The sequence below is a fragment of the Papio anubis genome, chromosome 11, assembly GCF_008728515.1.
Source record: "Papio anubis isolate 15944 chromosome 11, Panubis1.0, whole genome shotgun sequence".
Classification (NCBI taxonomy): Eukaryota; Metazoa; Chordata; class Mammalia; order Primates; family Cercopithecidae; genus Papio; species Papio anubis.
This window is the reverse complement of record NC_044986.1, coordinates 75,769,510-75,782,132: the sequence shown is the minus strand read 5'-3', so window position 1 is coordinate 75,782,132 and position 12,623 is coordinate 75,769,510. Positions and strand designations below refer to the sequence as shown.

The 12,623-nt window shown below is 55.7% G+C and overlaps 1 protein-coding gene across 3 annotated transcripts in view; it reads right to left on the bottom strand.

The window, feature by feature from the left end:
• Positions 1 to 12,623, bottom strand: part of ZMIZ1 (zinc finger MIZ-type containing 1) — a 241,379-nt gene that overhangs the window by 161,409 nt on the left and 67,347 nt on the right. For all 3 annotated transcript variants that reach the window (XM_031652325.1, XM_003903718.5, XM_009214522.4), the window contains exon 3: positions 10,165 to 10,259. The gene's annotated coding sequence lies outside the window, so the exon portion shown is untranslated. The remainder of the gene's footprint in view (positions 1 to 10,164; positions 10,260 to 12,623) is intronic.

Here is a 12,623-nt window from a genome sequence, read left to right as displayed (position 1 = left end):
GCCCCTGATCGAATCCCTGCCTTTCCAACTCAGCAGACAGCAGCGTCCCCTGGGAGAAGTCATGCCCGAGAGACCAGGATGAGAGGAAAAGTGAAGCAAGGCCAAGACCAGGCTTCGAATGCAGAACTTCCTGGAGGTCGAGCTCCTGCAGGAGGCATGCCACCCCACGAGGCCACACAGCCCGACATGAGGACAACGTGATGTTAACCACAGGCACAGCGCCTAGAGGAAGACCCCTTCACCCGACCCTGGCTTGGCATGCCTGAACCTTTGAAGTGTCTGGAGGAGTCCAGATGGGAGGGGAGCTTGGCCCAAGGGCTGCAGGGCTACCCATGGCCTCCAGGTGAACCCAGCCCATTCCCTGTGGCCTCAGGAACTGGAGGCTTACCTGTCCACAGGCTGGGGGTATGGTGGGAGTGCAGAAGTTGGCAGCCCGACCCAGTGAGGGCAGAGATCTGAACAGAGGCCCTCAGCCCTCTCCAGCCCCCTCTCCTGCCCATTCATGCTCTCCCAGGGCACAGGCTCTGGGAGGCAGCTGCCCCCAAGGCTGCCTGGCCAACAGGGACTCAGAAAGCAAATAGGCCAGAGAGCAAGGAAGACTATTCCAGCTGGCCAAGGGCCCACCAGGGACAAAAGCCTCTTGGCTTAGTGCTGGGGAGGAACACAGATGGGAGGGGGTGCGGGCCTGCCTGGGGCCTGGCCTTGCTCGAGATTACCCCAGGGACAGGGACAGAGACGGAGACAGGGACAGAGCAGGGATCCAGGTCTCCTGCATGTACCAAAGGCAGCCCAAGGGCCTCGTCATGAAGTGAGCCCACAGCAGTCCCTCCTGGCCCCGGGAGCCCCTGAGTGGTGAGAAGGTGGGTCAGCCCAGCTTAGGCAGGAACTGACTTTAGCCACACCCTGGCCGCGAGCACAGGACACTGATGACTTGTCCAGATTACCCCAATCAAACAGGCCCTGGCGGGGCCGTGTAGACCCAGCTTGATGCTTTGCCTGCAGGGAGGAAAGCCCGGGAGGGACTCAATCGGAAACTGCCAAAGGCCTAAAGTCTGTGGCCCTAAGACAAGCAGAGTGGAAGACAGAAGTCAGCGTCAGTCTGGTGGGAGGCCAGCACCCAATGTCCCAGGAGGAGCTACAGGATGGCAGTAGTAAGCCTCATGACCCCAGAGATACGCAAGTTGAGGCTGGGGACGTACAGGCCTAGGCAGCATTCTGGGATGCTGAGCCAGCAGCTTTACAACCACCTCTGCCCAGAATCCACATTCAGTTGCAAGTGGCATGATGGTGGACCTGCGTCACCCTCAGCCCTGGCCACCCAGCTCTACCCCTTTTCTGAACAGGCGTTTCCCAGAACAGCCTGAGCACACGAGCCTGTGGGACTCTTCCAGGTTGAATACCCTAGATCTCATCACAACAGAGACAAGGTCTGATGATGCTCTGCGTGGCCCTGATGCCGGCTCTCTACACCCCCTTGTCTCAGGCACCTGGTGGGCTCTGCCATGGGCCTATCCTGGGGAAGTACGCCTAAGCTTCCTCAGAACCCAGGGAAGCCTGTGGGGTCAGCCATGCCCTGCTCCCTAGCCAAGAGCCAGCTCTCTCCTAGGCCTCACCTGGGCCTGGCCCTGGGCCCACCCTAGAATGTTGCTGGATTCCAGTTCAGCAGTGATCACGCAGGGTGAGGGATGTATCTTTTGTGGAGCGCGGGCCTTGCATAGACTTGAGTGCCAGGAAATGTTTGTCAGAGGAAGGAAGGAGGGAAGAAGCAGGGAGGAGGGAGACAAACAGACACATGAATGCAGGTGGGCTCTCAGAAGCATGGCCCCAAAAAGCCACCACAGCCCTCCTCCTCCAGGCCCCCGGGGACGGTGTCATCTATGCAAGACACAGTATGCAGGATGACAAACCTCGATGAAGGCCCAGGGAGGCCCCACTCTGCAGCTGCCACTTCCCCTGGTGCTCTGCTGCCCATGTGGGCTAGGAGAAGGCCCCCAGGTGTCCAAGCCCAGGGCCTCTGTGTTCTGCCCACATGCACACATTTGCTCTGGAAGCCCAGGCTCTGGCTCACACCGCCCTAGAGGAAGGGGACACTCTCCCTGGCTAGAAACACCTGCTTGGTCCATGAGAGGCTCGGTGGTGCCTCTCACTGCTCTTCCTGAGTTCTGCAACAATGTAGGGGGTGCATCCTCCTGGAATGGCAGTGGGGTGCGAAATGGCCAGCTCATGACAAGATCAACAGAGGTTTTGCAATGAAAGGTGATACTGCCCATCCAATGGGAAGAAAATATATCACAGAGGTGAGGGTTTGACGAAGGTTCCAGAAGGTCTGTGTTCTGACAACCCCTATCCCTGCCCAGCCCAGGTCCTGGCACACAGTAGGTGCTAATAAATCAGTGGCCTGATGGATGCACGTGGGAGGCCTGGCTTCCACACTCCCGCCACAGAGGTCAGGGCTCTAACGCACACTCCGGGGGCCATACACACGGTGCCTGTGCCCATGTGTGCCCCTTTCTCTGGCAAGGACTCTGCCTTTCTGGGCTCCCCCTGGTCAGAAGGTGCCCACCCTCTCCATTTAGGGCTGGGAGGGTTCTCTGTTATCAAGCTCTGTGCCTTTTCTTGACAAGTGGGTTGGGGCGGGGAGGTCAGAGGTCCAGGGAGGGCAGAGGATCAGAGCAAGGCCATTCCCCAGCCCAGGCCTCCCCATACCATATTCTGAGGCCCAAGAGCTCTGGGACCCAGTTCAGGGCTCCCTGATGCCCATGGCGATCCTCACTGCCACCACCCACACCAATGCGGCCCTTCTCCCTGGCTCTGTGTCACGGCCTCCTGGCTGCAGCTGGCCTGAACTGCTTACTTGGACAAATAGGGAGAGAAAGCAGCCACGTGATGGCTAAGGTTTCCTTTACCAGGGACAGGGATACACACACACACACACTACACACACGTACACTACACACATGCACAGCCCCTTGTGGGTCAGGTGGTCATGTGGCCCAGGCTCCTGTGTCTCTGAAGGACAAGTGACCAGCTGCCCTTCTTCACTCAGAAGAATGCCCTCCCCCAGCACTTGTTTTCTGCTTCCTGGATGTGCCAGGGGCTTGCTGGGTGGGAAGCCCAGCAGAGTGGGGGAGGAAGCGGGAGCAGAGGGAGGGGGCAGAGCACCCGCCCAGCCCCAGCCCTGCCTCTGTCTGGTGTTTTCCTTCCGCCCTCCCCAGCCAGAGGGCAGATGTCTGCTGGGAAACTGTGGCTGCCCAGCCGTTCTCTGACTACAGGGACAATCCCCACACTCAGGGAGAATCCCAAAGGCCAAACGTTGGGGCCACACAGGAGGGAAGCAGAGTCTCAGAGAGAAGTCCCTGTGATCAATGGCAGAGCTGCCAACATGCTGCAGCTGGACCAGTGGTTTTGTAGCTGGAGTCCATGGTATATTATAGCCTTTGGGGCATTTAGGGGGTGAGAGAGGGTAGAAAAAGGGGGTGTCTAGTCCGACTCAGCAGGAGCAGCTCTGCCTTTGGTCTGTTGCTTGGGAAAGGTCTGTGGGCCAGAGTCTTGAGGACTTTTCCAGCACTGGGGATCTGTGCCTCCGCTACTACCCCAGGGTGGCAGGCTTGTCCTCACAGCCTGAGATGGTCCCACTAAGAGGGAAGGAGGCCACATCTCTTGACAGGCAGAGCTGAGACCCTGCTGTAGGGGAGGAAAGCTGAGGGGTGGAGAGTGGGGAGAGGGAAATGCCAGCTCTATGGGGGTCTGCATCCAGCTCCCACCCTGCCCTGGCCTCAGGCCTGACCCCCAGGACTCCAGAAACTCACTGCAGATGCATCTCAGGAAGGCCACAAAAAATGAAAGGCTAATTCCTGTGCTGGGTGTGGTGGCTCACACCTATAATCCCAGCACGTTGAGAGGCTGGGGCGGGAGGACTGCTTGAGCCCAGGAGTTTGAGACCAGCCTGGACAACACAGTGAGACCTTGTTTCTAACAAAAATTTTAAAAATTAGCCAGGCATGGTGGAATGCAGCTGTAGTCCCAGGTATTGAGAAGGCTGAGTGGGAGGTTCAGCTGAGCCTGGGAGGTCAAGGCTGCAGTGAGCCACTGCACTCCACCCTGGGTGACAGAGCAAGACCCTGTCTCTTAAGAAAGAAAAAGGCTAATTCTGGCTAAGCCCCTCCCTCCACTAAAGCCCTTCACATACGTTATCTCACTGACTCCTCACAATAACTCTATGACTCTGTGTTCTTCACCAATCCCCCACCCCACCGTCTCAGGGCTGCACAGGGCTGGGCAGCCCCCAGCCCAGCACACCTGTCTGTTGCGGGCACTCAGCCCAGAATGCAGCCTAGGGAAGGGCTCTACTGTGGAGGCAGGTAAAATTATCACCCCATTTTACAGACGCAGCACAGAAATCAATGTGAACTAACCTGAAGGTCACACAGTTAACAAGGGGTGGGGTGGGATTTGAACCCGGAGACCCCAACCCTAGACTCTGTGTTGTTCACCAGTCCCCCACTCCACCATCTCAGGGCTGCACAGGGCTCCTCTGGTGGTCCCAGCCCCTAGCCCAGCACACCTCTCAGGCTCTGTCGCGGGCACTCCGGAATGCAGCCTCGGGAAAGGCTCTACCGTGGAGGAGGAGGGAGAGAAGACCTCAGGAGAGGAGGAGCACTGGGATGGAAAGGTGAGCAGAGGAGGCAGGAGAGAGAGTCTTGGCAGTAGAGAAAGATACAGAAAGGGAGGAAGAGTGAGAGGCAAGGCATGAGCGGAATAGAGAGAAGGAAGGAAGATACATAAAGAAGATACAGAGAAGGAAGATAGATACAGAAACAGGGAGAGGGGGAAAGAGGGCAAGAAGGAGGGAGGAGGGGAGACAAAGAAGAAAACAGAAGGGGAAGAAGGTGCAGCTGGGCAAGAGGAAGAAAGAAGGAAGGAGGAAAGCAGGAGACAGATGGAGGGATGGCGAGGAGGTGTGAAATGAGCCACCAAGAAGCTGAAGGGGATGAAGAAGCCAGGAGCCACAGAGACAGACACACAGCAGAGAGGAGGTCAGGGCCTTGGAAAACCGAGAGGCAGACGGAAAGCAAGCCCGCCCACCGAACATTGAATACCTAACAGGAGATGACAAATCAAATGGGAATTACTGCGGTAAAAACATAATTAGAAACTTGATTGAAGTTAAACAGAATTTACATAACACTGCAAATTAACTTTACACGGAAACTATTCACTGGGAAGGCAATGAAAAGGCATTTCATTAGTAATCTATATTTAAACAATAGGCACAATGGAGCCTTCTGATGAGGAGCTTGGTGCCTTCCACTGGAGCCGGTGCCAAAGACTGCAGGAAGACCAAGCACAGTGGGTACTCCAGGCAGAAGTGGGCAGGGACCAGGGGGATCCCTGTGCCTGCTTGTGGGGTGGGGTGGGGACACAAACAGGCCAGGTGAGCTTCTGGTGCCAGTTCTGTCCTTAACTTGCTGCGTGGCCCTAGGCAAGTGTCTTACCTTCTCTGGGCCTCAGTTTCCTCACCTGCAAAATGAGGACAGTGGAGAGGCAGTCTATAAGCCTGGATAATCTAAGACAGTCTGGGAGATGGTAGAGGGTTATAAGAGCATGGGTTCTGGAGTCAGACGGACGCCGTTCCTGTCCCTTGTGAGCTATGGCATCATGCAAGAATTTTCCTCTCTAACCTGTTTTACCCATCAGTTCAATGGAGGTAAGTCCAGTCCAGTCGCACCTGATGTCACCAAAGCAGTACAAGGATTTAGGGAGAGAATGGGTAGGGACCGGCTTAAGGAAAAGTGAGTCTAAAGGCATGGGATTACTCGTTCCCTCCACCGGGCACACTAATGAGATTACCCGAAGCCTCCTGCCATGGCCCTGCCACGGAGCCATGCATCATCAGAGCAGCTGCTGCTGCTGTCCTAGTCCTCGATGCAGAGCTGGAGGGACATCTGCCCCTGACTCTTTCCCAAGGGAGAGGAGGTCCACAAGTCCCTGCCTGGCTCCATTCAATTCTCAGCCTGGAAAAGTCTCCTGAACCTCCTCTCACGTCCCAGTCATGTCAGACCGCACTCACTCTGCAGACGTGCTGGACTGTGCTCCTGCGGCTCCTTTGCCTGGGACACACTCTTCTCTCCACCCCCACCCCCCAGCCCACATCGCACCTTGCACACCTACCCGGCCTTTGGCCTTGTTCGGGGCAACTATACTGTATGCAGCCGTTCCTGACCAAGCCAAGGCCGTTCTCTCTGCTGGGCACCTGCAGTGCTCACTGTTATGCTGGAAGGTGTGGGTTCTTTACCTGTCCCCCCACCACCCCATCTGGACTGCCAGTTCTCAGCGTAGAAACCGTCCTCTGTCATCTCTGCACACCCTGACTCGAGCCCTTCTTTTGGCACAACACAGGTACTTAGAAAACCCTGGTTGACCTCAGAGTGGTCAAGGGAGGCTTCCTGGAGAAGGTGGGACTAGAGCTGTATGCTGAAAGGGGAGAGCACCTGACAAGACCCACAACTCTATTGTGAAGGGAGGGGTGACTGGGCCTAGGATCAAACCTCAGCCAGAGCAGAGGGATAGCTCAGAAACTCCTGGGTCTGTTTCCAGGGTCTCAGGGTGCCTCTCTTGTGAACTGCAGTACAGGGCAGCTGCAGCGCCCCAAGACATACTACTGGTGGGTGGCAAAGCTGGAATTCTAAGTCAGGCTCAGGTTTCTGAGCACCAAAAAGGTACATTCAGGAGCCAAGGGAGAGATGGAGTGGTGGGGAGCTCCTGGAAGGTCGGGAGCACACCTGTTCCTCGGGATCCTACCCAGCCCAGGGCCTGGCCTAGAGGGGGCACTGCTGATGTTTGCAGTAGAGGCTGAGAAAGAGAGAGACAGAGATGGAGAAAGAATGAAGTGATACAACACTGACACGCATGTACATGATTGCCCACCAAAGGCAGAGAGCTCTCTCCCCTAACCCGGAGCAGGCGCTCTGACACACACTCGTGGCCTGGGAAGGTTCACGTCTTTTAGGATAAAAGATCCACACGATGCTCAATAGGGAGCTGCTCGGTGCCTCTCCCCCATGGGCAGCACGTGAGCTGCCACCTGGAGCCCTGTGTTTTTGGACAAGGGGGAGGAGCCCCAGAAAGCAGGAAGGAGGTCCGTAGTGCTAGCTGAAGAAAGTGCGAAAGTGGACAGACATCAGGGCAAGACGCTCAGCCGGGGTCAGGGAGTGCCGGCCAGGGTGACAGGGAGAGCCTGGGCATGCGCTCGCCCACAGTCCCTAGCTCCCGTGTGGCCAAGTGTGGGCAGTAAGGCGGTGTGGTCTCTCTTCCCTCTCCATCAGCCCTCTCCAAATATGGCTGGTTTACTGAGGCCTCTGAGCCTTTGTGTAGGCTGTTCCCACTGCAGCATACAGAGTCCTTTCCGCGCACTGCCCAGCAGTCTTGCTTGTCCACTCAGAGCCTGCTTTCGGTTCCCCTCCCTGGCTGCACCTTCTCCAGCTCCTCTGCAGACCCCTTCCCCACCCTCACTCCCCAAAGGGCTGGGTGCCCCGTGACTCACACTCAGGCTCCTGACCCTCTCAAGCGCCGCACACTTCTCAAGTGATCTCATCTGCCTCACGACTTGCAACACCATCAATCCACGACAACTCCCAAATTTATATCTCTAGTCCAGGACCTCTCTCTGCCTTTCAGACTCATATATCCAGCTGCCCACTCAATCTTTCCACTTGAACGTCTCAAAGGCATCTCAAATTCAGTGTGTCTGAAACAGAACTCCTCAGCTTCACACAGCCCTCCCCGGCCACTGCCCCTGGCTGAGCAAATAACCACCTCCCTTCTACCACTGGCTCCTGTCCCAAACCCAAGGGCCTTCCTTGACTGTCCCCGTCTTTTTAAATCCTCCACCTCTAATCCACTAACGAGCCTGCCTTCAGCCTTCAATGGCTTCCCACCTCTTCCTCCACTACCCCTTCGTCCCCGTTCCCATCACCTCTACCTGGATGTGGGCAACAGTTTCCCACCTATCTCTCTGTTCCACGCTTGTCCGCCTACACAAGTGGGTCCTCCATGATCTCTCTGACTTCACCTCCTATCCTGACATCCTCCCGGCCACACTGGATTACCTGTATTTCTTTGAATAGGTCAGGTACACCCCTGCAGACTCCCTGGCTGCATTCAGGTATCTGTTTAATGGCCAACTTAACAGAAGCCTTTCTTGGGCCAGGTGGAGTGGCTCACACCTGTAATCCCAGAACTTTGGGAGGCTGAGGCAGGTGGATCACTTAAGTCCAGGAGTTCGAGACCAGTCTGGGCAACATGGCGAAACCCCATCTCTACTAAAAGTACACAAATTAGCCAGGCATGGTGGTATGTGCCTGTAGTCCCAGCTACTCAGGAGGCTGAGGTGGGAGAATCACTTCAGCTTGGGAGGTTGAGGTTACAGTGACAGAGTGAGAGCCTGTCTCAAAAAAAAAAAAAAAAGAAGCAGCTTTCCTTGCCTTGTGAAAGGATACTTTACACTGTAGACTCTGCGCTCCTACCTGGCTAAATCTGTCTTCTTCAAACTTAGCATCACCTGATCCATTCACTTTTTAGGTATTTACTGCCCATGCCTCCTCATGAGAGTACAAGTGCCACAAGGGCAGGGAGTTTTGTCTGCTTTATTCCCTGCTATAGCTCCGAAACTTACAGAGTTCCTAGGACAGACTTTCTCGGTAAACACCTGGGGAATGAATGCATGAGCAATGCCGCCTCCTCCTCCCCGAATGTCTGCCTGCAGAATCAGCCATGTCCTCCCACCCCCTCCCCTGTGCAGTCATGGTCACCACACAGGCTTTGAGCACTGCCTTATGGAACTCAGTCTGGCTCTGGGATCTGAGTCGGACTCCATTGCACACCACACCCTCTCAGGGCAGGGCTAGATTGGCTCCGTCTTCAAAACCCACCCCTGGGCAACAAAGTGAGACCCTGTTTCCACAAAAATTTAAAAATCAGCTGGGTATGGAGGTGCATGCCTGTGGTCCCAGCTACATCGGAGGCTGAGGTGGGAGAATTGCTTGAGCCTGGAAGGTCAAGGCTGCAGTGAATCATGTTCATGTCGCTGCACCCCAACCTGGGTGACAGAATGAGACCCTGCCTAAAAAAACAAAAACAAAAACAAAAACAAAAACAAAAACCCCAACCCCTAATGCAGGCCTGGCCTGGTGTGAGAGTCCATGAATATTTGATGAGTGAATCAAAGAGTAAATAGATGGGTGGATGAACAGCTGAGTGGATAGGGGGGAATGGGTGGGTAAGTAGGTGGATGGAAGGATGGATGGGTGGTGGAGAGATGAATGGGTGGATGAGTGTGGATGGACAAAAAGAAAGAGGGATGGATGGAGAGATGGAGAGGTAAGTGGATGATGGGTGGATGGAGGGATGGGACTCACAGGCACACAATACAGACTAGTGGTTGCTTGGCCTCAAAAGCAGAACTTCTCTTGAGAGGATGAGTACAGTATGGTCAAAGTAAAAGCACAGAAGCTGGAATGGCAAATAGGATGAAGCCAAGTTGCTGTGGCGTGGCCAGAGCTCACTGTGTGATCCCTGGCAGGCACCATTAACTTCCCTGTGCTTTGTTCTCGTGGTCTGAAAATGCAGATAATAATTCTTGCCCAGAGCTGACAGGGAGAACTTTGGAATTTTGAATGCTGCCACAAAGGAGACCACAGCCACATCCCCAGCGGAGCACATCTTCAGCCAGGTCTGCCCTGGAAAATCCTCTCTTCTCAAGCCCCACATGGCACTGTGGACCTCATGGCCTTAGAATCCCACATCTACAAGGGCTGGGACCCCTGGCTACAGTCCTAGAGTTCCAACTGAGCCAGGCTGCTAAGATGGCTCAACCAAATCAGACATAACTGACTCAGAGACTCCTTGAGAACTGAGGTAAGTGTAGGACCTGAGCCCAGTGCCCCATTTTGGAGACAGACAAACTGACACCCAGAAGCCTTTTCTGGCAGTATGAGCACCACACAAGGAGTTAGGGAGAGGCCCTGCAGCCAGGCCCAGGAAAGGCAGGGAAAGCAGCTGAAAACCCTCAGCTCTGGTCCAGCCACAGCACTTCCAGGTTGCTAGAGCTTGCCCCTGGCCAGGCTTAGGTGATGGTACGGTCTGGGCATCGGGGGCTGGTGTTACCTTTCGGGGTATGGCAGCTCAGTGAAAACAGCAGCTCCTCTCCTCACACCCCTTGCAGCATTGATCCGACACCAATGGGCCTCCTCCTCTTCCTCCTGGGTACACAGAGGGGAGATGGGACGTGTGTGAGAGCAGGCCGGTGTGCAGACAGCCCGTCCACTCCCCTCCCACCTCTGTCCCTGCCGCCGAGCTAATCTCAGTGGCCTCTTAGGTCACTTAAGCACACCCCGGGATGCCTGATTTATCAGAGTTGGCTGTGTCTTCTCCGCCCAGCCGCACTCCAACCAGCAAGCCAATTCCTCCTAGTGGGATTTTGAAAAATATATAAATATAAGTTTTGTTTCTTCCGGGACTGGGGACTTTGTGCTGTCTTTCTCTTCCTAGCAAGAAAAGCAGAACACCATCACTTTCCTGTGCGGCCCCCAGGCAGGGTGACAGGGAGAAGCTGTTGGGGGTATTTTTAGCCGGGTGTACAAAGCCCTTGCCGTGGCCTCCTCTCTGCGCCGTGCCTGGCTTCGGGGAATTATCTCACACGGCCGGCCGGCAGCCACTTCCAAAGCCACTCTGTGACCCCTGCCTGAATTCTTTCCTCATTATGAATTGCTCACCAGATCCCTGACCAACACTTGGAGCCATTTTATGTGTGTACGCACCTCCTCGGGAAAACTGGCTCACTCCCTTGCCCCTCCTACGAGGTCCAGGGCTGCCTGTTTCGCTTATAACTGGGAGAGGAGGCCCAGATGCAGAGTTTAAAGCAGGAAAGAGCCCTGGTGAGGACTTAGATTGTGCTCCCCCAACTTCAGCTCTTCCCCCACACTCTTTAGGATTCTTGGTCTGAGCTGAGATCTACCTGCATGATGACTTAATTTAATGTTCACCTTCTACTCACTTTTTTTTAAGCTCCAATAAATCTGGCCTTGTCCAAAGCAATCATGCCCTTGAAATAATTGATTTGATAGGCTAGTTATATATTTCTGATACACTTTAATAAATTGTAATTAGTAAAACAAAAATATATGTCCCTTTGGGTAATACCTCATTCTAGAATCTTGCCGTAGATTACCAGAGTTACACGGGCCAAGCTTTGGCAAACTCCCTACTGTCTATCAGCCCTTATGTTGTGCAGAAGGAGAGGGAGAGGCATGGAGGAGGGGCGGACTGGCTGGTGGAGCCCAAGAACTGGTCAGCATATCAGGCCAAGGAATGTAAGGGGTCAGAGCTATGGTGTGCTGCAGCCTTTAGTACCGTCTCTCTTTCTAGCACCGGGCGAGACCATTTTTGGCCCCACGCTTGAACTAGGCTGGGAGGATCTAGGTGGATGAGCACAAGGCATCTTGGGGATGAGGTGTCCCAAAGGAGGACCAGGCCAAGGCCCAGGGCCCAAAATGGTGTCTTTCCCAGCATTCTCTTTGGCCTCTAGTTCACTCTGCTCCTCCCATCAGGCTCCTTTTGGCTGGAGTGGGGCCACAGGGGCCAGAAGGCGAATCCCCTCTCTAGGTATAGGTAGATCTGGAAGCGCAGAACATGCCCCTGAGCCCTACAACCTGTGCTCTTGGCGCTCTGACCCTGTGGGCTCCTGGGGGCCTTGCACTGCCTCTGGGCCTCTGCCTCCTTGTGTGTGCTTTGAGAGGAGGCTGGCAATAGTGGGCACCCAGCAGCACTGGGGCCTCACTGCTGCTCTCTGTCCTCTCCCACTCTGCCCACAGGTTGGAGACCCTGGCTGGGCCCCTGGCCTGGTGCCCGCTGCCTGCCCCTCCCACTGAGAACAGGATGTGGGTGTCAGGAGGTGAAGGAGAGTGTGGGGGTCGGGATGGGGAGTGGCCTCGGGACGGGACTTCCTGAAGCCAGATCGGTTTACCACAGTCAGTTGGGTCCAGGACCGCACAGCTGTGAGTTATAAATGTCCCTGTCAGAGCCTGGGCTGAGAGGCCCTGCTGCCAGCAGAGGCGCCAGGGCCCACAATGCCCACGCTGGGAGCCCCCCCAGCCAAGGGCCCGTCCTCTCGGAGGTCCTCCCCCGGGGTCCAGCCCTCATGACCTCTGGGCTCTCCAGCCTCCTCTTGGAGAGAGATGGGTCTAGTACAGCCTTCCACTGCTCACCCCTTGCCCTTCCAGGTGCAAATCTTGTGGTCCCAGTTACCGGGAGAGCTCCCAGAGGGCTGGGACCATTCTGGGTCTGCACCCGGCAGGAACCTGAAGCTTGGCGCACAGCCAGTCACTCAACGACCGCTATAGGGGTGACTGTTCCAACTCACCAGCCTGCTTCCCACGGCCCCACCCGCCACTGCCTGCCCACCAGGGCACACACCGAGGGGGAGTGGGAAGGGAGAGGGGCCCGGCCTGCCACACCTGGTCCGTGGTGAGTGGGGGCAGCAGGGCTGGTCACCAAGTCTCTGGGCACAGGGCTCTGTGTCCTGCATATTCAGGGAAGAGTCCTTCAGAGACCTTCCGTGAGGGACC